This window comes from Sciurus carolinensis, chromosome 2 (genome assembly GCF_902686445.1).
Source record: "Sciurus carolinensis chromosome 2, mSciCar1.2, whole genome shotgun sequence".
Lineage (NCBI taxonomy): Eukaryota > Metazoa > Chordata > Mammalia > Rodentia > Sciuridae > Sciurus > Sciurus carolinensis.
In genome coordinates, this window is record NC_062214.1 from 82194508 (window position 1) to 82218940 (window position 24433).

At 46.5% G+C, this 24433-nt stretch overlaps 1 long non-coding RNA gene across 1 annotated transcript; it reads left to right on the forward strand.

Annotated features, from left to right (window-relative positions):
* Positions 1 to 350: 350 nt before the first annotated feature.
* LOC124976919 (uncharacterized) lies at positions 351 to 17046 on the forward strand. Its single transcript, XR_007107083.1, has 3 exons — positions 351 to 490; positions 5904 to 6058; positions 16985 to 17046. It is a non-coding gene; the product is annotated as an uncharacterized LOC124976919 (long non-coding RNA).
* The last annotated feature ends 7387 nt before the right edge of the window (positions 17047 to 24433 follow it).

Sequence of the window (24433 nt, forward strand, 5' to 3'; positions counted from 1 at the left end):
TACTTACTGGTTTTGCCTCTCTCCAGGACTCCTGTCTGCCTTTTACCCTTGTTCTCCAAAGCCAGTGTTAGGAGACATCCTTCTTGTTGATGAACCTCCTTGGGGAGATGCTGAACAGGGTCCACCCTCTAATTCTCGACCCCAGGTGCACCTCTTCTCTTGGGCATGAATACAAAGGTGATGGAACTTCAACTTTTCTCTCTTGGCACACCTTCCAGCCATATTTTTCCAGTCTATAGTGTGGGGTGTGAGCCTGTTCTCAATAGTACTTGTGAACTCATGGGAGAGACCAACTCTTGCACACCCTGAGTGGTTTCTGTCTTTCGTCTCTTGATTTTGTATAGCCCAGGAATAACCTGAATGTATATAGAAGGAAAACGAAACCCAGCAGGTGTCTCTGCTATGGGATGGGGTCTTGGTGAGGAAGAGAAGCCTGTAAGTGTTGAACGACAAGAAGAGGGATTCAGGAGGACTGTGGCTGAGATCTTGGGTAAGTCCCTTCTCTGATCTAGTTGCTGCTTCTATGGAGGATTAGCCTACATGGTGTCTAAAAGTGCTTTGGGAGGGCAGTCCCCCTGGGGGTCCCCTTTTGCCTGTGCAAGAGTTCTGTTTCTATACTTTACACTTGAATAAATCCTATTCCTTACACACACACACACACACACACACACACACACACTTTGGTAGATTCTTGTACTTTGGTAGATTCTTGTAGATTCTTTGTTACCACTGGGGATTGTGAGCGGAGGAGTCCCAGAAGTTTGAACTTCTTTCTTTGGTGTCCAAGAAATCACACTTTGAATGCTGCTCTCAGGCTCCATCTGGGTTGCCCTCTCTAGCCTTGTTCCTGGGAACTGGAGAGAAGAAATTGCCCCCTTATGCTTATAAACAAGGTGGGAAGACCCTGCAGATTCTCCCTCTATTTTGGAAACTCCTGGAATTCACCTTGGGAGGAGACAGAGTGGATGCTCCTCTGGGACAAGGACCCCTTCCCCTCCATTCTTGCCAGGCAATTTTGTATTGTCGTTGTTATTTATTTAATTAATTTATTTTTTGCCCATTGCTCTGTTCTTCAGGACTTAGGCTTGATTCAGATGAATTGGGACATTAAATGCCCATAATCCAGCCAGGATGATGGGGAGCTTCTAACACCATTCCTGGCCAGAGATCACAAACGCTTAGCTCCTCAGCATGTGGTTTGGTCTCAGGCTCCAGACCGGATTCCTGAAAGGAGCCAGTACACGAAACAAGATGCTGAGGCCTGGGCTCACTGAGGGCCGGGACCTGGAGGGTTAAGCCTTCCCTCCCTCATGCCTGCCCCCTGCAGTGTTGGCCTCCGCTGCCTGGAATCCCTGGGGTCCTGTAGGGCCCTCCCGCCAGCCAGATGGGCAGCAGAGAAGAGGAGGAGGAATGGAAACAGGCCGCAGGGTACCCCCAGGCATGGAGGGGAAGGGAAGAGGAATTGAAGGAGAATAGAAAATGGTTGCCAGGTAGGGAAGCCTGTTGGCAGAAAGTGGAGAAGGCAGGACCCCTCTCCGTGAGCTAGATGGGGGCAGGGCTTTCCTCAGGGCTTTGGTGTGGGGAGATCAGGGCACAGGCCATTCCACTCAGCCGTCTCTGCTCTGGGAGCCAACTCTTGGCGTGAAACCCTACCCGGAGCTGGCTCCAGCTCCTCTTTCTTTTTTCTTAATAAGGTCGAATCAGAGTGAGTCAGAAGAGCCAAGTTTCCTGTTAGGCTCTGTTTGAATAAACTCTGCTCTGAACAGAGCTTGGGCCAGTACTGTGGCCCTGCCAGCCGTCCCTGCTGAGGCAGGAGAACTGGGGTCCACAGGATGACTTGAGCAATGGGCCTGGCCTGACCAGACCACTCCCCAGGGAAGCTGTTAAGCTCTCAGAGCTTCAGTCTTCCTTCTGACCCTGGAGGAAATAATACCTTTCTTGGGACAGACATGGAAGGCTAGAGTGAGAGGATTATGAGAAGTACCCAGCACACTGCCAGATCATGTGGCCACTATTTTCTTCTTTTCCCCTTGACTTGTGAGACAAGGGAGGGGTTATTTCTGGAGCATGGTCCCCCATGCCATTTCCTCTGTGCCTTTCCTGTTTTTATGGGTCTTCATTCTCCTTTGCCCAGGGTGAAGCTTGTGCGGGGCAGGGTCAATCCTCTTCCCTCCTCCCTTCTCCAAGAGTCCAGCCTCCTTCTGCTTCCAGTCTAGGCCTGCAATGGCTGACAGGCCCAGCTGGGCCAGGGCCAGCAACTCTGGGAGCCCAGGAGCACCTGCCTGCCTGCCTCTACCTCTCCACATGTAGGGCAGAACTTGCCTTTGTAGCTGGAGGTATCTTGACACCCTTAGGTTGAAACCTGCAGTGTGGGGGTCTAAAAGAGACCAGGGTATAGAGCATGGGGTCAGATGAGGGCTTGGACTCGCTGGACTGGGCTGGGACAGCTGTCTTTGGGAGGGCAGCTTTTCTCTCAGCCCTGTCCCTATAGGCTAGGATTCACACCCACATTTTAAAGACCTAGATATGTGGTTAAGGCTTTCTGCCAGATCCTGGCACTAGAAACCAGTTTCCAAGGATCTTGGAGGGCTGGTTGTGTAAAGTTGAAAGAGTTTGATAGTGCACCCTTTTTAAAGCACCTACTTTGTGCCTGTGTTGCTGGCATGGAGCAGATAGTGTCCTGTGACCCTGAGATGGTTTTGAATAAATCCATGAGACAGCAAGGAAGCATGGGCCTCATCAGCAGAGGGTTGTGGGAGCAGAGAGGGATTGGAGCTACGGATGACCCTCTACATTGTACAAAAGGACCAGGAGGTTGACTGTGTGGGTCAAAATTTTCTGTGGTTGAAGGAAAGGGGTGAGGGCAGGCACTGGGTCACTTCTGCCCTCTGACTCCCAGACTGCACCTGGTGGGGTTCCCCATGGTCACAAACTTCTGAGGGCAGGCATGGGCACCTGAGTGGGCAACTCAGGGAGGCTGCTAATGGGATTTGTGCTGAATTGGGAATGAAGCCCCAGTCCCAGCAGCCGACTGTGCGGTCCCAGCTGCTGCCTCTGGAAAGTGGGCTGGAGGAAGTGCTGAGCGAGGAGGCAGGGCGAGCTGGCACAGAAAGCGCTGACTCCACAGGGAGAGGACCACCGAGTGACCACTGCCAGCTGGGCCCTGGGCCCACCCCTCCCCCGCAGCCACATCTGGCGCAATGGTGGGGGAGGCAGGGGGAACTTTGGTCCCCAGAGCCAAGGCAGTGGTGGAGGGGGCCCGAGGAAGGGGCTGGGGCATTTTGGTTTGAAAGTGTCTCTCTTTGGGGTTGGAGCTCCTGGAGAAGGCAGGAAGTGGGGGAGGGGAGGTCAGAGTATTTTTGAGGGGCAGATAATGGGGGTGGAGGAATCTACCTTCTCTAGGACCCAGGGGAATTTGGGGGCCTGGCCACTTCCCCCTTCCTGGCCCTTCTGGACCCCTACCTTAGGGTTCTGGGGAAGTTGGAAAAACCAGAGTTGAGATAACAGCTTGGGCATGGAGGACAGATTCCATGAAGGCAGAAGGCCCTCTCAGCACCTTCAGAACTTTTCCCCTCTGGCCTTCTCCCTGGACTCTGGGGTTTGCTGAATGGTGACATTCCCCATCTCCTTCTGGACTCAGGGCCCAGGTGATTAGAGGCAGGCGTGGGTCATTATTGCAGGAAGAGGAGCCAGTGAGGAAAGGGATCTGCCTTGGGTGGTGGAGGGGTTTTGCATGGTTGTTGGCTGGGGCCTGCTGAGGATGGATCTCGGCCAGTAAGCAATTAGGGGAAGGAGGCAATAGCATCCCCAGAGCCAGGGAGAGAGCTGGCAAAATCAAGCAGGGTGCCAGGCCTTTAGGCTACAGCCCCACAAATGCCCATAGAACTAGCAGGAAAACTAAGGCAAGGAGCCCACTGTTTCTGAGTGATAAAACCCTGGCAAGGCTAAGGGAAGTCTTTTCTGCCCCATCCCACTTTAGTTTTTGCTTCTCTAACTTTCATTTGGAGCTCTCTGGTTTTGAAAAAATTGTTCAGTACTCTCCCCTGTCCTCTCATTCATTCGTTGTCTCCGTCTCCCTTTCCGTGTCTTGCTGTCTCCATCTGCCTCCACCCGTTTCTGTTTTTTCCCATCCCTCTCACTCACTCACTGTCTCCAGGTGCTGATATTTCCCCCAATTATTCCCTCATTAGTCCATTCATGCTCTCAGACAGCACATTCCTGGGTTCCTGCTGAGTGCCAGGCCTTGTACTGGCCAGGGGAGTTAGAGAGTCATCAGACCTGTCAGGTTCCCAAGAGCTCCCAGGGTGACACAAGTGACCGCCTGTGTGGAGTGAAGCCAGACTTTGCACTGACCTCTGACTGACCTTTGAGAGGCATTGCATCCTCAGTCTCAATGTCTGTCTGTCCATTCATCCGTCCATCACCTCTGTCCACTGGTGACTCTACCATTGTTCTACTTTCGTGAGGTGACATTTTCTGCTTGCTGCAGAACATCTGGAGTTTGCTTCTTTCCCCCTGGTGGAGGGAGGTAGTGGAACTGAAGAAGGGCGGGTGGTCTTGGGTGAGGATGGGGTGGGTGTTGGGAGAAGCAAGGACTCTGCTGACAGCTGGCCTGCCCACGTGCTTGGGCTGCACCCTCCAGGACACAAGTTAGCTGGGGAGTCTACTCAAAGGGTTTCTTTGAAGGCAGTTGTTGGGTGAGTTGAGATGAGGTCATGGGTATGGGTTAAGCTCCTACTGTGTGCTACGGGATTGGATAAAGTAAAACTTCTTACTTGTGGTATTTCCTGTGATTTAGTGTATATGACTCCCACCCCTACCTATCTCCAGAAACCCTCAGTGAGGGCTAGCTTCGCCCAGATGGGTCTGGGAAAGGAAGGAAGCAATGGGAGAAAGAGATATTGGCAATCTCTCCCTTCTGTTTTTTTGTATAACCTTTTATTTCAGATTACAAAAGAAATATTTTCATTCTAGGAAATTGAGAATAAAGAATTAAAAAAAAAATTCTGTAAGTTTAATGGCTCTTTTCCTTATTCATTCAAAAAACAATGGTGTATGTCCTATTATGGCCCTTGTAATGATCACTGAGGAACATTTCAGGTGTCAGGGTAAGTGCCGATTCACCTCGATCACAGGGGCTCTGACATTCCCAAAGAGGAGGTCAAACATTTGATTCCCCCCTAGCTGCCCTGTGCTGGGAGCTGAAGGGCTGGTGCAGGCGGGGCCTCAGCCCCTCCCCTGTCAATACCTCATCTTTTCCAGAACTGAACCTGGGTCTTGAAACTACAGTCAGACCTCCAGGTCTGCTCTGAGAGCTGAAGTCTGTAAGCAGCTCTGACTAAGCCCATCCTACTGGTTGAGATGGATGTGGGGAGGTGGCAGGTACCTTAATTTCTGTCTGCCCAGGTGGTCAGCCATTTCCTGTGCATTTTCTTCCTGTAGTATTAGAAGAACCTGACTTTCTCTGACAAGGAAAGTTTGGTAGCAAACTCCCGTTAGAACAATTGATGACCATCAGTGTAAGTAACTGAGAAGGATCCCCAGGACCAGCTCCCTGACCCCAGTAGACCTGCTTCACAGACCTATGTTCCCCTAGGAGAAGAAGCACCTGACAACTTATTTGAAGGAAATTTTAAAGAATGTTCATATGACATATAGAAAAGTATACAGCTCCTCAGTGTACAGCTTGATGAATGAACCCAAGGGAACACACTGCTGGAATCGCTGCCTATATCAAGAAATAGAACAATCACAGCAGCTGGCAACTTCTAAGGAGATACTCCCTGTCACAGCACCTGGCTACATCCAAAAGTAGCTTTCTGAGACAAGATTTTAAATGACTGTCTGGAAAAAGTCATACTTGAATGAACAACCATTGTACTGATTTCTTTGTATTGTCGTAGCTATCACAGGTGTTGCTGTAATGAGCACTCTTGAACATCACCCTCAGATCGGATCAGAGAAGTGATGGTGTCGCTGTGTGGGGACCCCAACCGTGCCAAAGCGGCAGCTACTCATGGACACCAGCACTAGAAGTCTCGGTGTCTACCTCTGCTAGGTAACAGTGCCCTGGGGCCTGGGCCTGGTTCTAGCCCTCCTCATTTGTAAGCAATGTGACTTGTGCCTTTTTTCTTTCTGTGAAATGGGAATGATAAGGATTTAAATGAGGTGGCATGTGGTGTGCACTTAGTACAGAGCCTGGTGCATCTAAGCACTCAGTAAGCACTAGCCATTGCTAGTCCAGTAGATTAATTTGTGGGAAGTTGGATTTTTGGTGAGAAGTTTTTAATGTTCTTAAGGCTTTGGCACAAAACAACCAGTTGCCCCCAGAAAGGGGATCCCCATTCCCTGCCCAGAATGCTATCATTTTTATCAGTATAGGGCACTGTTTTTTTTTTTGTTTGTTTTGTTTTGTTTCTTGTTTTTTTTTTCAAATAACATTAACACAATAGCCAAACTATGGAACCAGACCAGGTGTCCATGAACAGATGAATAGATAAAGAAAATGTGGTCTATATGCACAACATATAGTTTTATTCAGCCATAAATAAAAATGAAATTATGTCATTTCAGAAAAATGGATGGAACTAGAGACTGTTTATGTTAAGTGAGATAAGTCAAACCCAGAAGGTCAAGTGGGTGTGTTTTTTCTCATATGTGGAAGCTAGAGAGGAAAAAGGAAAAGAAAGGTGGGGCAGATGGCATGAAAATCAAATGGACATCAGTAGAGGAGGTGGGGTGGGAGGTAGGGGGGGAAGAGGGAATTTCTGGGGAATGATATTGGCCATACTATATCATTATATTGTGTTGTATATACGAATATGTAACAACAAATCCCATCATTATGTACAACTATAATGCACCAATAAAAATGTGGGAGAAAAAAATAGCATTAAAAGTTGGCTAGGTTAAACATAAAGCAAATAGTTAGCCCTTGGTGTCCCTAAAGGATTAGTCCAGCATCCCCTACCCCACCATCTGCAGATTTATAAGTTCCTTATATAAACTAGTGTACTAGTTGCATCATCCTCCTGTGTTCTTTTATTTATTTTTTCAATTTAGAGACAGGGTCTCACTGAGTTACTTAGGGCCTCAATAAGTTACTGAGGCTGGCTTTGAACTCGCGATCCTCCTGCCTCAACCTCCTGAGCTGCTGGGATTACAGGCATGCACCATGGCACCTGGCCTCCTCCGGTGTTCTTTAAATCATCTCCAGATTATTTATCACACCTATACAATGCAAATGCTATATAAATAGGGGTTATACCGCATTGTTTAGGGAACAATGACAAGTAAAAAAATGTCTGTACATGTTCAGTACTGAGGCAACTTTTAAAAAATTTTTGACCTGCAGTTGGTTGAATTTATGGATGTGGAACCCACAATATGGAGAACCAAACTATGCATTTTAGTTGCCTTTTTTTGGTTACCTGTGAGAGTGAAACTCACGTCCTGTGTTTGTTGACCTCCCCATTGGCCTTCTTGCTTCTACCTTTGTGCCCTTCACCTATTCTCAAAACAGAATGATTCTTTGAAACATAAGTCAAAATTTCACTCTTGGGCTTAAAGCCCTGCAGTGGTGCCCCATCTCACTTGGAATAGAAGAGGAAGTCCTCCTCATGGCCTACAGAGTCCTTACATTTGGTCCCTTGTTCTGGCTGTTCCAAACCAACCAGCCTTTCCTTGGGCCTACCAGAACACCAGGGCTGCCTGGTCCATGCCCTCAATTGCTGTTCCAGATTTCACTCATGTCTCCACCCATGAGCTGCCCACCTACTCCTGATTTTATTTTTTTTAAACAAGTGTTGTGTATCACCTTCTAAAAGACCTCATATTTTACTTTTCTATTGTCTTTTCTCCATTAGAATGTGAGCTCCCCGAAGGCAGGACCTTTGTCTTATTTATAGCTATGTCACAAGAACCTAGAACCTTCTGTCTGGCACATAAGGGGTACTCAACAAATATTTGTTGAACAATAGATGAATAATGAATTTCCTATTCATACTCCTTGAATATTTTTCTGTTGTGACTATTCATCATTTTAGTATTGATTTATAAGATGTAGTATATTTAGCAGCTTTTCATGTATCACTCTTTATCACACATTATGCAAGTAATCTGTCTTTGCATCAGTCTTTTTGATGCTTTCTTGATGTACCAAAGTGCATGATTTTTAAGCTATCACATTATTAATCTTTCCTTCAGGACCTCAGACTTCTTTGTTGTATAACCTTTGCCTTTGCTAAGAATGTATATTTTCAGTTAAACTGTCTTCTATGATTTTATGATTTCATTTCTTTTTTTTATACTTAATTCTTTGTTTTATCTTCATCTGTGGTGCGGGAAGAACATAACTTTAAAACAAATTAAGCAATGATCTCAACATGAATCATAAATAAATTCATCATTTCTCAATGATCTGAAAGGCCATTTATCATAATCAAATATTTTTGTGTGTTTGACTGGGCTTGCTATTCTGATCATTCTTTCACTTGCATTGATTACCCTACTTTAATAATTGTGGCTTTCTTTTGTTGTTGTTTTGTGGTGGTGGGGAATGACCTCAGGACCATACACATGCTAGTTAAGTGCTCTACCACTGAGCTACATCCACAGTTCCAATGATTGACTCTTGAATGAGAATTAACAATTTCTTTTTAGAAATTGTTCTTTGCTGTTGTTACCTATGTAATCTTTAAGAGTCTTTTGTTGTTGTTGTTATCAATGGACCTTCATTTAATTTATTTATTTATATGTGGTGCTGAGAATCAAACTCACGTGCTAACAAGTGCTCTACCACCCCAGACCCTTTAAGATTTTTTAAAATGAACTCTAGACCTTTTTTCCCCCTGCAACATAGCCAAACAAATGCAGCAGGCAGCTTCTGAGCCCTGCCTTCAGGAAGTCGCCCTCTTGTGTAATCCCCCCAACAACCTCGCTTGTGTGTGGGTTTCTAATGGGCAGAATATAGCAAAAGGGATGGGCCGTTACTTTTGAGATTAGGTTGTAAAGGATGGTCAGTCTCTCTCTGAGGTCCTCTCACTTGTCTGCTCTGATGAAGCCAGCTGCTACAATGTCAACTACCTTATGGGAAGCCGACATGGCAAGGAACAGAGGGTGGCCTCCTGCTAATAACCAGCGAGGAGTTCAGGTCCTCAGTCCTCAAGTGGAGAGAAACTGAATCCAGCCAACAACCAAGTGACTGAACTTGAGAGCAAAACATTCCCAGTTAAGCCTTGGCTGACAGCTTTGTTGTAGTTTTGTGACAGACTCTGAGTCAAAGACCCAGCTATGCCCTACCTGGATCCCTGACCCACAGAATATGTGAGATATTGGATGTTGTTAGTCTAAAAAACTAAGTTTCAGGTAACTTGTTACACAGCAATAGATAACAAATACAGCCTTCTTTTTCTTTTTCTTTTGTAGTAGGATTAAATCCAGTAACATCCCCAGCACTTTTCTTTTCTTGTCTTTTTTTTTTTTTTTTTTTTTTTTGAGACAGGGTCTCGCTAAGTTGTTTAGGGCCTCCCTGGTTGCTGAAGCTGGCCACAAACTTGTGATCCTCCTGCCTCAACTTTCTGAATCACTGGAATTACAGGTGTGTTCCACCTCACCTGGCTACAGCCTCTTTAAAATCATGTTTTCTAACAATCATGTATTAGGAAATGAGAAAGCTATTAACTTTTCTATAGTTGTTTTATAACTGACTACTTTACTCTTTTATTATTTTGTGTTTATTTTCTTAGTTTTTCTGGAGAGACAATACTTAGGATATGCAGAGGTAAACAACTCAGTTTCTCCTACTAAGCTCCCACAATACAGAACGCCTCTGTGAACAAATGTGTGACATTTTCCTACACACAACCAACAATCAGTTCTGCAGTAGCTCTAATTCAGTTTGGCCAAGTTCACCAAGCACTCTGTACTTAGTAGTATCAGATCCCACAAGTTGACAGCTCTATCCCACAAGATCACCCCCACATCTAAACCCATTGAAAGTTAGGGGCCCCAGAACTTCTAGCCAACCTGGCTATAGATCTAGGACCCCCTCCCTTCGACACCTTCCCAGAACCTCCACATGTCTGGCTATTTGGAAGCCCTCCCAACTCAGTCCTTCTAGGGTTTTATGGAGAAGCCCTAGGGACGGTAAGGCTCCCCATTATTGCTGGATGGTGTGCTTCCTGCTTCCTGACTAGACCCTGACAGATATACCCCAAAGCATATGCTTAACAGATTTTTAAAAAAAGTTTTTGTTGTAGATGGAAATAATACCTTTATTTTATTTATTTATTTTTATGTAGTGCTGAGGATCAAACCCAATGCCTCACACGTGCTAGGCGAGGGCTCCACCACTGAGTCACAACCCCAGCACTGCTTAACAATTTTGAAATGTTTACTTCCAGATCTTTTATACAATGATTTTTCTGCATTGATTTTACTTATTTGGATTCTTGCTTTCTAAGAGTACCTCTCTGAGTAGATATAGATTTAGATATAAATATAGTATAGATACAGATACAGATAAAGATACATATATAGATATAGATATAGATATAGGTATAGATTTGGATGTATCTCCTCTTCCCATGAAAGGTAGAGTCATTTCTAGCAAATATCTTAAGTTCTGGCATGTAGGAAAGTCTTTTTCACTTGTCTTCATGAATGAATTCACCTGGAAAATTGTTAACATTTTAGATCACAACAGTGCTTTTTCAAAATTCCAAAGAAGAGTGGCTTCCAAAGTATATTCCACTGAGTACCAGTAGTACCACGTAATCTATGGAAAAGAGTTTCATAGTCAAATAAGTTTGGAAGACGATGCCTATTTATATTGCCAATTTAACAACATGCATGAACACTTCAAAAATCCTGAGAAAACTTCAGTGTAGACTTTTGTCTTGTTTTGCTAAATTTAGCTTTCTCCAAGTTTAATTGATCACAGAAGCCCACCCCCAGCATAAATACTTAATATTCAGTAGAACCCCTCTTCAAATTAGACATTGTAGGAAATGTTCTTGTAGATATTTCCCTCTTGCCTTCTCCATAGGTACTTAAAGAGTTATTTCTTCTCCTTCTTCTTCTTCCTCTCCTCCTCCTCCTCTCCTCCTCCTCCTCCTCCTCCTCCTCCTCTCCTCCTCCTCCTCTCCTCCTCCTCCTCCTCCTCCTCCTCCTCTCCTCCTCCTCTCCTCCTCCTCTCCTCCTCCTCCTCCTCCTCCTCCTCCTCCTCCTCCTCTCCTCCTCCTCTCCTCCTCTTCCAGGGATCGAACCCAGGGGTACTTAACCATTGAGCCAAACCCCCAGCCCTTTTTAAATTTTTTATTCTGAGACAAGGTTTGACTAAGTTGCTTAGAGTCTTGCTAAATTGCTGGGGTTACCTTTGAACTTATGATCCTCCTGCCTCAGCCTGCCAAGCCACCGGGATTAGAGGGGTGCATCCCCATGCCCTGCCTTTTTAAATTTTATTTTGAGACAGGGTCTTCCTCAATTGCCCAGGTTGGCCTCCAACTTGTGATCCTCCTGGCTCAGCTCCCGAGTTGCTGGGATTGCAGGTGTGTGCCACTGCACCTGGTCTGTGTTCATTTCTTTTTGTTTATTTGGTTTAGATAACAAGGAACCCCTTAAATAATGTACACTCTGTCTTTTCATCAACTCAGGAATATTTTCTTCTCCTTGCTTCTTGATTCTTGCTTTGTCTTCTTTAGGCCCAAATACCTACTAGGTTCTCTGTGGTTTAGTTTTGTTTTTAATCCCTTTGGGCTTTTCCTCTGCATTCCCAGAGAATTTCTCATATCTGTGTTCCGCATTTCCTGATTCAATTTTTTGTAGTTTCAGTTCTGTTCTTTACATCTAAATGCAAGTTAAAATTCTGCTACCTTTTTAGTTTCTCTACAATCTCTCCCCCACCCCTCTCTCTCTGTGCTGGGAATTGAACTCAGGAGCCCCTAACCACTGAACAACAACCCCAGCCTTTTTTAATTTTTATTTTGTGACAGGCTCTCACTTACTTGCTTAGGGCCTCTCTAAGTTGCTGAGGCTGACCTTGGACTTGTGATCCTTCTGCCTCAATCTCCTGAGTCACTGGGATTATAGGAGCATGCCACTACGCCCAGTCTTCCTTACTTTATATAGTTTGTTTTATATTTCTACCTGCTTCTCATTTTAGTCTTTCCATCTTGTTTTTCAACTCTCGTTTCTTAGCATTCATGATTTCATTAAACAAACACAAAGCAGATGTGGTCTGAAAGTTATTTATGTTTCTGTGATAAATCTTTTTCAAATTATTTCTCTCTGCCCTTTAAGGGATACACTGGCTCTCATTCATGATGCAGAATGTTTTCAAAGGTATGTGTGTTTGCAAGTGTACGTATGTGCGTGCAGGGCTATGCGTGCATGTATGTGGTTGGTTTTCTGTGTACTCCTTTAAAAAAATGAGTGTTTAATAAAATTTTATTATTTGATCATCAAACTATTTAATAATAATTATTATTTTACAATAATAATGATGGCATAATAGTGAATTCTCTTTAGCTTACCATCCACTTGGATGTTTTTACCAATTGTCCTGTCACAGTTTAGGCTGATGTACTGGTTATCAGCAGATGACTGTTGACGTATGTGACACGCATCTTCCCTACTCATCACTGTAGTTGACCTGCCGCAGCACATGCATGTGTGAGTGTGCACTTTCTCAAGCATTGTCCTGTTCTTGTCTCACTGTTGCTAGAGCCTTCGAGGGCCATCACCAGCTCAGGGAGAAAAGGTGGGAGGTGGCTGGGACAGCCCAGCAGGGGACCTCACCTCTGCAGCAGGGGCAGCTCTACATGCCCTGTGTTCGGAGTTGTCAGGCTGTTACTCTAGGTGACTGATGTATCTAAGACATGACTTAAGCCCTTCCTGTGAGGGAAGGAAGGATGTGATCTCTGGGAGGACCTGACTCAGGGAGGAACCCTTCTGTCCTCTGCCTCCCTCATCATCTACTTGGCAAAGCAACCATGTGGTTCCCTCTCTCAGGCCTCCCAGTCAGCTCCTTCCAAACACAGAAAATCCACAGCACTAAGAGGGGTTTCCAAATGATGGACTCTCTGTGACCCCACATCTCACAAACTGGCCTCCTAATCTGAGGGCAGTAGATTCTGCCCAGATCTCACCTAGTGACTCTTCATGGTATTATTCTGCTGTCTCAGAAACTGGAATTTGTGAATCTACCTTCAAGTGTCCCTTCAATTTGGATCATGCACATTTCATAAGGGATCTCCAGCACTGCTGACTCAGGAACGTGCCTTCCCTGGCTTCTGGGCCCACTCGGTCTTCCCTGCTTGATAGGCTTTTGATCAGTTCACTGGGCTCTGGGAGGGAGGAGGCTCTTTGTAGCATAACAAGATGTCCTGTGGGACTCTCTCCCGTTCTGGAATTGCAGGTGAGACCCAAAGCTAAGTGTAGAAGTCAGAAGAGCCTGAGGGACTCTGCATTTGGCATTCAGAGGGCTGCCTGAAGGTGGATGGTAGCACCTCAGAGAGGGACTAGCAGGGAAATAGGAGTGGGGAGCAGTCGTGGGCCATATGGAAAGGGCAGCTCAGTGTCTCTGGCAGAGGTTGCTTGCTCCCCTCTTCATGGGGTGAGGGCGATTTCCTCCCTGAAGCCACAGGGAATTTTTTATAAGGGGAGACAAGCCTGTCACCTTCCCCCTCCCCCATAGTCTGTAGACTCCATGATGTACCTCTGAGCTGCCTGAGTAGGGGAAAGGACTGGGGAACAGGTGGCTGGGCAGAATGAGAGTGTTGAGCGAGGTAGCTGGACTCAAGTGGACAGACTTGAGCGAACTCCCTCCAGGCCTTGGGAGAATGCACAGGCTCTCCACAAAGTCACTGGGCAGAAAGCACGGGGCAGGACAGCCAGAGAAGCTTGACAGCCAGTGGAGCATTGCTTCCACATCCCACTCTAGCCCCCATCTCCAGTCCCAGAGAGGCCTAGAAGGGGCAGAGGAAGGATGAGTCTAGGGCAGGATGCCCTGGGCCTCTGGGAGTCACAGCTCTAGTCTGAGCAGAGGTGCAGATGGAGGGAGGGGATGAGCAGGAGTCTTGGTGCCTGAGAGGAGATTTCCAATAGATGAAAGAGACATCAGAATGGTGGGATGTAACCACAATATCATTAGGATCCCCATCGCCCAGCAGGAGCAGGGATTTGAACACAGCACCATTGGGAGGGGTCATTAAAAAACAATTTCACATTTATAGCCAACAAATTGAGGCTCTACAATAGATATGTTACACTTGAAAAATCTTTCTTCAAAGCAAAAGAGGAAAACAGAGCCATGGAACCTTTTAGGGGCTGAGAATATGCAAAAACATGAGATGAGGACATGCTGGTGAAGATGATGGAGGGGACAATGGCTTGAGGAGCAAGTCCTCATACTTTTGGTTACAAATGACAGAAACCTGACTCATACTAGCTTACACAAAAATAGGGATTTATTGGAAGAATCCTGGAGCATTTCATAGAATCTAAGTAAAAGTCCAATAATGGAGCCTGGGGGTGTGTGATACAGGTGGGCATCAGATATACTGGAACCAGGGATTTGTGAGCCTCACCAGGTTCTTGCTTTTGCTTCCTGCTATAGCCAGCCTCATTCGGACTTCTCCTTGCAGACTAGTTTAGTCCATAAGACAGATCACTGACAGCCTCTGAGCAACCCAGAGGTTCTGTCATGGGAGAGAAATGACTATCAGAGGCCATAAGTCTAAAAGCACCAAAGGAGGGGGCGTCCTGATGGAGCTCAAGCCATATGCACAGCCCTGGACCTTCAGCTTGGCCCAGGAGAGGAGCCTCACCTGAGGAAATGAGAGGGGAGCCCTGGAGATGAGCCAGGAGGGGCTGCCCAGGAGAAGGAGGGCCAGGCAATCATGACTGTTGCTCCCTGCAGGACTGTGACTGTCTGCAGGACTTACTATAGCAAGAAACAAATACAAGAACCTGGTGAGGCTCCTGTGGCCCTCTGCAAAGATGGGATTCTGACCAACCTGCCATTCCTCTACTTCCCAGGATGCTGCCAGCTGCAGAAGCTCTGATGAAACTATGTCCTTTACCTCTCATGAAGCCCATGGCAAGGGTAACAACCTTGCCAACAGTCATAAAGATAACCAGCATTTATTATGTGCTTACTATGTGCCAGGTCCAGGGCTGTGATCCACATGAATTTTTATTTCATTCTGATGGCAACTGTATTAATTCCTCTGTTTTGCAGATGAGGATGCAGAGGTTTGGAGAGGTTAGGAACCCAAGATCATTTGGTGGCACACACCTGTTAACTACTTGGGAAGCTGAGGTCAGAGAATCCCAAGTTCAAGGTCAGTCTGGGCAACTTAGCGAGACCCTGTGTCAAAGTAAAATAAAAAGTGTTGGGAATGTCGCTCAGTGGTAGAGCACCCCTGGGTTCAATCCCCAGCACTGTAAAAGAAAGGAAGCTGAGGTCACACAGCTGGTGAGGTGCATCAGGGAACATTTCCTGAGTCAGTCTGGCTCCAAGTCCATGCTCTTCAACACCGAACTCTCCTGCCTCCAGGATGGAGGGTCTGACTGAGCCTTGACCCTTCCAGGGGAGGTAGAAAAGGATCCTGGCTCAGTGTGTGCTTCTGTCATGTAGACTTAAAGCATTGTAGCCAGACCCTGAGGAACCCCAGGGTGGGGGGAGTCTGTGCCTTTTATACTACTAGTAGCTGTGCACTGAAGGTTTTCAGGGGTCATTGTAAGCTCCTGGGGAGATGACTGCTGTAAGCAGCTGCTGTGGTTGGTGAGTGGCCACATAGCCGAATCTTCTATCCTGGCGTCTTTGGGGACAGAAAGGACCCAGGTTCTTTTTTTCTCTTCTCCCTTCATTTCTCATCTCCCTCTGTTTTTTTCCTTCCACCTACTCTCTTCCCCAGGCTTCCCTGGGCTTGCCAAACCAGCTCTTTTGCTAGGTTCTATGTGGGCTGCAGGCAGCACTGTGGTCAGCAGAGGGCGCCAAAGCCTCTTCACATACCAGGGCCCAGACCTGATGGCAGAGCTGAGAGCCAGGCCTTGCCATAGGGCTATCAGCTTCCGGCCCATTCCTCCTTCTCTTGGGCCTCAGTCAGTCAATGGGTCTGTGTGCCTGCACCCTGAGCCAGAAAATGTGCACGTGTCCTTGTGTGTGTGTGTGTGTGTGTGTGTGTGTGTGTGTGAATGCTCATGGCAGCCTGTGTGTCTGTGATTATGCGTCTGTGTCTATGAGCTTGCAGAGCTTTGTACATCAGTAGTTTAGTTCACCTCTGGTGTGTGCATCTGCATGTGAGTTTGTGCTTGCTTAGGTGTGTCTGACTGTGTGAGTACACCTCTGCGATGGTGAATATCTGGGAGTGCTCGTGTGTTTGTATGAGTAGGTATACCTTTGTGTGTGTTCATGTATCTGTTACACATATTAGCTGACAATATCTGAGTTTGGTTGTATGTGTGTGTGTGTGTGTGTGTGTGTGTGTGTGTGTGTGTGTGTGAATTATCTGTTTCCCCTAGGAAGCACATCTGACAGTCCCAGAGCGATAAAAAGGAAGATCAGGAATCAGGGCATAGGGACAGATACTATCTGTAACAAACCACTCATTTTTATAGATCTTAATAAAGCCACTTCCAGGGCAGGCATTGTAATTATAGTTTCTGTTCTACTATAGGATGGGCACAGAATGATTTTCCACAAAGGGAACGAACAGTTATCTACTAGTCCTTCCTCTACATGAGGCTGTGGTGAGAAACTTTATATTTGTTATCCTGGTTGACCATCCTAGCAGTCCTGTGAGCTAGGTAATATTAACCCCATTGTACAGATGAGGACAACGAGGCTTAAGGAGGTTCAGTAACTTGCCTGGGTCACAGTAGGAAGTGGCAAAATTAAGATTTGAATGCTAATCTAAGTCCAAAGTTCATGCCAGTTTCTCACCTTCTAAAGCTGACCTCTCATTTTCCTCACTTGCAGACCCCACCAAAGATGGGATTGAGAGCGGCCCAGAAGAGTTCCAGGAGCAGCAGCTGCTCATAACGGGAATGACTGAGCCGAGAAATTAATGCTGATGGACAGTTTGTGGCTGATTTCTAGGAGTGAGAGAATAGGAGACTATATTTAGCTGTTTGCTGTGGGCTAGTTAGCTGGTAGGGAGTGAGGGCCCAGAGTGGGAGGGAGGAGCGAGAGTCCAGTTGTTGGCCCTGGTCCTGGGGTCCTCGCCCTCAGAGCTCAGTCTCTGCAGCTAGTTTTGTATGAAACAGTGGTTGGTGGGTCTTTTTGATGAAGGAAAATCCTGATCGTATTACCAAGCTGATGGGGCAGAAACTCTTCCAGGTCTGAGGGTCTCCTCTCCACATACCATGAGCTTGGCCTGTGAGTCATTTTAACCTTGGGGGCACCAAGACCCTGTAGCCCAACACTTGGCAAAGCTTAGATCCAAAGGACAATTTCTCGGCACTGCCATTCTGTGACGTTAGGGGTTGGATTTGTCCCGCCAAATTACTCTACCTCTGTTTCTCCTCTTCATGGGATCAGAACATCCCTCTTCTTCCTCATGATGGGAGATAAAGGCACTTGGTCCTGGTTTGCCCAACCAAGCCAATCCCCAGAGGAACAGGGAGGCAAGGGCCTGCCTTTCTGGTGCCCACCCATCCACCCTGGAGGTCTGTGGTTCTGCCCCAGCTGACCCCACCTTCCTCCTGAACACACTTTATCCCCTCCATGTGTAACCAGTGGGGCCAGTCCCTCATCTTTCTCTTCAAACTGCCACCACTCTCCCCCCTCCAAATTCCACCCATTCACAGAGATCAGAAGCACAGTCAAGTTTACTGACAGTTTGGGCAGGGCGATCGAGAAGATCATGACAGAACAATTGAAGTTCTTCTGGGACATTTCTTTCTCCCACCTCCTCAGCTCTTCCTCTGCTTAACTGACCTACCCCAGTCCTTTTCCTCACTTACAGACCCAACCAAAGATGGGATTGAGGGCAGGGATGGGATTGCTTCCTTATAGCACAGAGAGCCACCAGCAACCAGGACTCCTGAGTAGGCCCTGGAGCATTATAAAACCATAACAACAAAACTTTTTTATAAGTAGAAGTAGCACAATAAACTTCCTGGCTTTCTGCATCTGAGTAACTTAGACTCTCAAAAAGGACACTAAACTTGTGCCCAGGGATCAGCCAAGCCTGCCCCATCCATGTCACAGGTAAGAAAAAGCAGATCCCCTCCCTTGCCCAGCCTGGGTTTCCTTGACTGACTTTCAGAGACAACTGAGTTCTTCTGATATTCAGGCAGGTACACTTCCTTCCAGACCACACTACCTGGATGGGGAACAGAGGCCAGGGAAAGGCCCAGCACCTGGTCTTCCCCCAAGTCGGCTGAATCTGCTGTCTTCCTTGAGACAGCCTCATAGCTGGGACCTGGAACAAATGCTGCAAACCCACAAACATGCTCAGGGGCTCATCATACTGGGAGCAAGAAATTGGTGTGTGTGTTGGGTTGGGTGATGAAGGCCATGTGGCCCTCTGAGGAAAAATTAAAAGCTCCAGTTTGTACGGATTGCTAATTTCCATGATGTAAATGCTCCTACGATAGTAATTCTGAAGAAAATAAAACCTCTGATTTTTTAGCATTTGCCAGTTTCCATGGTGTAAGTACGCTCAGGTAGCTGATTTCAGACTATTAGCATGATGATACTGGACACTGGACTGGGAAGAGATTTGATTCTCTTGAGCCAGTACAAACTGAGTTCAGCACCCCCCTGGACAAGGGAAAGGCCTCTTGCCTGCCTATGGAGCCTGCAGGGCCTATGGAGTCTGTGAGGTCTCCAGTGGCTACCCACAGGGCCAGCCACAGAGCAGCACACTATGGCCCATGAGGCTAGGCTCTGGGTCAACACCCCACTCCAATGTAGTTGGTTATTCCTTGTAGCTGACTTCACAGCAATGCTCACCTAGGGTGGGGCAGGTGACCCAAGGACTGACTGCCATACCTAAGAAAATAGGCTTCCTAGATGAAACACCAGGGCTGTCTTAGAGCAGAAGTAGAGAGAGTGGGAGGGAGGCAGAGGCAGAACCAGGGTGTAGAGGGGCCCTCACTGTTGTTGGGGACTGAGGGCATGGTAACAATAGGCAATTCAGTGTTGCCTGAATCTATGTCTGAGGCTGGAAAAGCAAGAGGTGGTATTGAAGAGGCAGAAGGGACAGGGCCATGGAGGACCGTGAATCCTCTGAGTGAAGGAACCTGATCTTATAGGTGATGAGGAAAGAACTGGATCTGATGTGTTGCTTTGTTTGGTTTTCCTGAAAACAAGCCCTTTGATGAGGATTTGGGTGAAGCCATTTGCTTGGGAGATGATCCCAGGAAGCCTGTGAGGGAGCAGGAAAGAGAGAGGGAAGAGGCCACAGGTAAGTTTGCTGATGCGCAGGCTACTGCTATGGACAGCCAGGCTTGCTCCTCTGGAGCCCTGACTCTGCTGAATAGGCCAGAGTTGTCCCATCTAGGGGTGAGAAGCAGGTATTTACCCACCAGCTCCCCTACCTCCCATTGAGGGTTGATCCTGGGTGTTAATACCCTTGACATACCAGTCAAAACTCACATGTGGGCCAAGATCAGTTCAAGGCCTGAGAATGCCCTCATAAAGAGAGACCCAAGAAGCCAGAGGGCATAGGTGCCAGGGTAGGAACAGCAGAGAGCCTGCTATGGTAGGGACTGAGTGGTGTCCTCTGGATTGAGCAGCAGTGTATTGTCTGTGGCTCTAGGAAGGGCAGTTGCAGTGGCATAAAAGGGCAGGAGCCAGAGAGAAGTGCGTTATGGGGAGAATGGGAGAGAAGGAAACAGCGACTACAAACTATTGTGAAAAGCATGGAGAACAGAACTGTGGGAACCTGGGGCTGGAAAAAGGCAAACTGAGAAGTGATTATGGTGTCACCTTGAGCAGGGGAGAGCAAGCAGGTGACCCTGCAGGAGTAGCAGCATGTCACTCTACCTGCTGCCAGACCTGGATTGGTGGAGCGAAGTTGGGCCCCCTGGGCAACCCATTCTGCACTGAGTCAGAGAGAGCAGCCAAAGCACTCAGCTGCCACCTTGCTCTTCCATCTTGCTCCTCCAGAGTTGTGGATCTGCTTGGCATGACCCAATTCTGCAAGTGTTTGATTGATTGGAGGCAGACAAGGCCCTGCTCTCCAGGGGAGCAGATCCCATGCTAGGCATCACAGGGAGTAGGAAAATGAGAAAGACCTAATTTCATAGTTTGGGGGAGATGTAGACATGCAAGAACAGATGCACACAGCAGGCTGTGGGGTGTGCCCCTGAGTGGAGGGGTTGGGGGAGTGCAGAGAGCAAGGCCAGCGAGGAGACAGCTATTCCAGCTGGGTGGGGAAGACTTCTTGGAGTAGCAGAGCCTTTAGGTGGAGGAGCCAGGCATCCCTGGACCTCAAAGCTTTCCAGCTTAAGCCTTCCTAAAAGCTGACATCACACTCGCTCAGGAATAGGGTGCTCACTGGCTCCAGAGTAGGTTTGCATGGCCAGACCCAGCCTACTGTCCTTAATGGAATGAGACTGCCTCTTGGTGGAGGTATCAACAGAAGACACTTGGCGGGAGATGAGGCCCACTGTTGATAGCCAACTGCTCGATTGAGTTCCTTGGTGTAGTAGATGGAATGACAGCCCCCTCCTCACCTCCTAATCCCCAGAGCCTGTTACCTTACATGGCAAAAGGGATTTTGCAGATGTGCTTGTCAGGGATCTTAAAATGGGAAAATTACCCTGGAGTCCTAAAGGTAATCACAAGAGCCCTCATACAGAGGGAGACAAGAAGGTCAAAGAAGAAAATAGGAGATATGACAGTGGCAGCAAGAGGTTGGTGATGGAAAAAGGGGCACTGGGCTGAGGAGGGCAGGCAGCATCCAGAGCCAGAAAAGGCAAGGAAGTAGATTCTCCCCAAGAACTTCCAAAAAGAACCAGCCCAGTCAACACCTTAACCGTAGCCCAGTGAAATTGATTTCAGTCTTCTAGCCTCCAGAGCCATAAGAAAATAAATACATGCTATTGTAAACTATCAAGGGGCAATTTGTTACATCAGCCAGAGAAAACTAACAGATCTGGGAAGAAACTTGCAATGAAGGTTTGCACCCAAGAATCTGAGTGGGGAGTGCTCTTGGGGAGTGCCCTTCACCTGTAGGGAGTAAAGGAGCAGGGTGGGCACATGGGCAGCTGGACAGCTATGTAGTTGCAATCAATTTCCTGTGGAGCTCTGGGGCTGCGGTGGCCTACAGAGTTGCCTCCAGATGGAGGTGAGAGAATCTAGCCTATGCACCCACACGATCATTGGATAGGCTTCCTAAGCAGGGGCTGGGGGCTTGGATGCCTTTTGGCCAAGGGCAGCTCATGAGGAGGAACCAGGCCTTGAGCTCTTGGCAGGCCTCTCAGCCTGGTCCCGAAAGGGGTCCAGTGCTACAGTTCAGCATCCCTCAGAACCATGGAGGTGCCTCTCCCTGAGCCTTCTTCCTTTGGTCAATAGGCCTAGTATTTTGACAACTCTCTAGCATCCTAGGTTTCCTTCTCATGGATCTCTGTGATGTACCCACATCGCTTCCCGAGCAAGAAATTTAGGGTTTTCATTCCAGTTTCTACAATTATCAATAAGTACTTTCCATACACTGCTGTCTTTAGTTCTAGGAATAGCCCTAGCTATTATTTTCATTTTATAGATTAGAAAACTGATATTTAGAAAGGTGAAATGACTTCCCAAGGTCAGGGCCAGGACTTCCCTGCCTGCCTGGTGCCCCTATGCAGCACTGACTTTTCTTCCCATCACCCACCATTACCTATTGGTTATGTGATCTTGAGCAGGTCACTCTGGCCTTAGTGGTCTTTTAAATTTTTTCTTTTAGAAAACAAGACTCTGTCCTGCCTCTCTAAGGGCTATATTTACTGGTCCCTAGAACAGATGACCCGTACCCAGGTTTTGTACCTGGACCTGGTCCTCTTCTTCTCTGAACCCCTGAGCCCCTGCCTGTGTGTCCTTCATTCAGCCCCCTGTGAGCTCTGGGCCTCTGTCAGGAGAGGAGGAGGAAACAGGAAGTGGGGATGTCTCATACAAAGGTCTCATCACTGATGCTTTATGGTTTTCAAGTGTGACTTGATCTCAACCTTGGGAATTATGCAGAACTGCTGTGTATGGCTATATGGTCTGTGTGTTGGTCCTTTGGCGAGGGGAAGTGGGTACTGAAATCCAGCTCACACTGGGCACTTTCTGCTTGGCACAAAGGCACCATCTTCCCAGAGGGAGCAGCCTTATTTAATGTTCATAAAAGTCCTGTGTCATTTCTCAGAGGTCTGGGAATTATGAGCTGGCATTGTAGGAGCGCAGGGTTTGCAGCTCAGTCCTCATACCCTGGTGTCCAGAGAACAGAAGCAGGGGCAAGGGGTGTATGGGAGTGAGAAGCAAGTCCACCTCTGACTCACAGTCCTATCTCTAAAAGCAATGAATCCTATAAATCCCTCTGTGGGAGCTGCCTAGACCCTCCAAGAGACATACAGAAGAAGCCCCAGGAATCTTGACCATCCACCCCAACACCCTTGGCCTACTTCTTTGTGCAGACCTTTGGCTGTGCCAGATGGCAACTTTCTGTGAGCTGGAAAGCCCTCTCTCCCATCATGTAGTAACTGACTGTCCATCCTGCTGTGAGCTAGGGCCTGGAATTGACTGATTCCCCAGGAGGTTCCAGAAAATTCCTCACTGGAAGAACTAAGGGCTGAGATCTCAGGTAGAGAGACCCACTCAACCAAAGCTACTGCAGGACTCCTGGGAGACCCATCAGCCTTCAGGCAGTCTGTGCAGACGAGTGAGCACTGGCTGCCAGAAGATAACAAGTACGAGTGACTATCCAAGAGGAGCCACATGCAGCTACTAAGCATTTGAAATGTGGCTGGTCCCAAATAAGACATGCTAAAAGCATAAAGTATATACCAGGTTTTGAAAACATATTATCAAAAGCATTTTTTTATTTTTAAAAGGGTGGAATTTAATCTTTATTTACATGACACTGTAGGATATGAAATTTCACATAGAAATAAACCCATTTAGAGGACAAGTTTCATACAGTGTGTATAGTGTGGAACTGTTCAAGTACAGTTTTGTTGTAAAAAGTGCTACAATAACAAACCACATTTAAAAAGAGCTCTTAGAAGAGAAACGGTAAGACAAACTTATACAGAACATAGTACACAACCAACTTTATGCCTCAGCTGCACAGCCTAGAAGAATTTTTATCATGGAAGGTTTTTATTTCATCTTCAAATCTGAAACTTAATTTTGCTGGATATAAAATTCTTGGTTGGCATCCATTTTCTTTCAGAGCTTGAAATATATTATTCCAGGTCCAGGACCTTTTAGCTTTGAGGGTCTGGGTTGAGAAATCAGTTGAGATCCAAATTGGTTTCCCCCTATACGTATTTTTTTTTTTCCTCTCACGGCCTTTAAGATTTTATCCTTAATCTGTATTTTAGTCATTCTCATTATAATGTACTTTGGTGTGGATCTGCTGTAATTTTGTACATTTGGGGTTCTTGTAGTTGATTTTCCATTTCGTTCTTTAGATTTGGGAAGTTTTCTGATATTATGTCATTGAAAAGATCGCGCATTCCTTTGGTTTGTATCTCTGCTCCTTCATCTATCCTGATAACTCTTAAGTTTGGTATTTCATGTTATTCCATAATTCTTGGAAGTTCTGTTCATGGATTCTTACCATCTTCTCTGCATGGTCAACCTTAGTTTCAAGATTATATTTTGTCTTCATTGCCTGAGGTTCTGTCTTCCACGTGGGCTAGTCTGTTGGTGATGGTTTCCATTGAATTTATAATTTGGTTTATTGATTTCTTCATTTCAAGGATTTCTGCTTGTTTTTTTTTCTTAGAATCTCTAATCCTTTATTAAAGTGATCTTTCACTTCCCATACTTTCTCTTTGATTTCATTCTTTATACCATCCTTTACTTCATAGCTCAGTTTAACTATGTGCATTCTAAACTCTTTCTCAGACATTTCTTCTACTGTGTTGTCAGTGGGTTCTGTTATTGGAGCATCTTGGTTAGTATGAGGCATTTTGTTCTCTTGTTTTTTCGTATTATTTGTGTGTTTTCCCATCTACTGGTATGGATCTGAGGCAATATAGATTCTACTCTGTAAACTTTTATTGTTCCTCCAGGTTTCTAATACCTTGCCTTTAAGGGGGAGACCAGTATCAATAGCATCCAGTGTAAAGAATATATAGCCTTAAACCTAATAACTCCCACTAAGGCATCTATTGCTTTCTTGCAATAAAGAGAAACGATGAGTTCAATCACAGTCTACAATATAAACAGAAAATTGAAAAGGTTTACAATTTCAAATGATGGACAATGAGAGAACAGAAGTAGTGT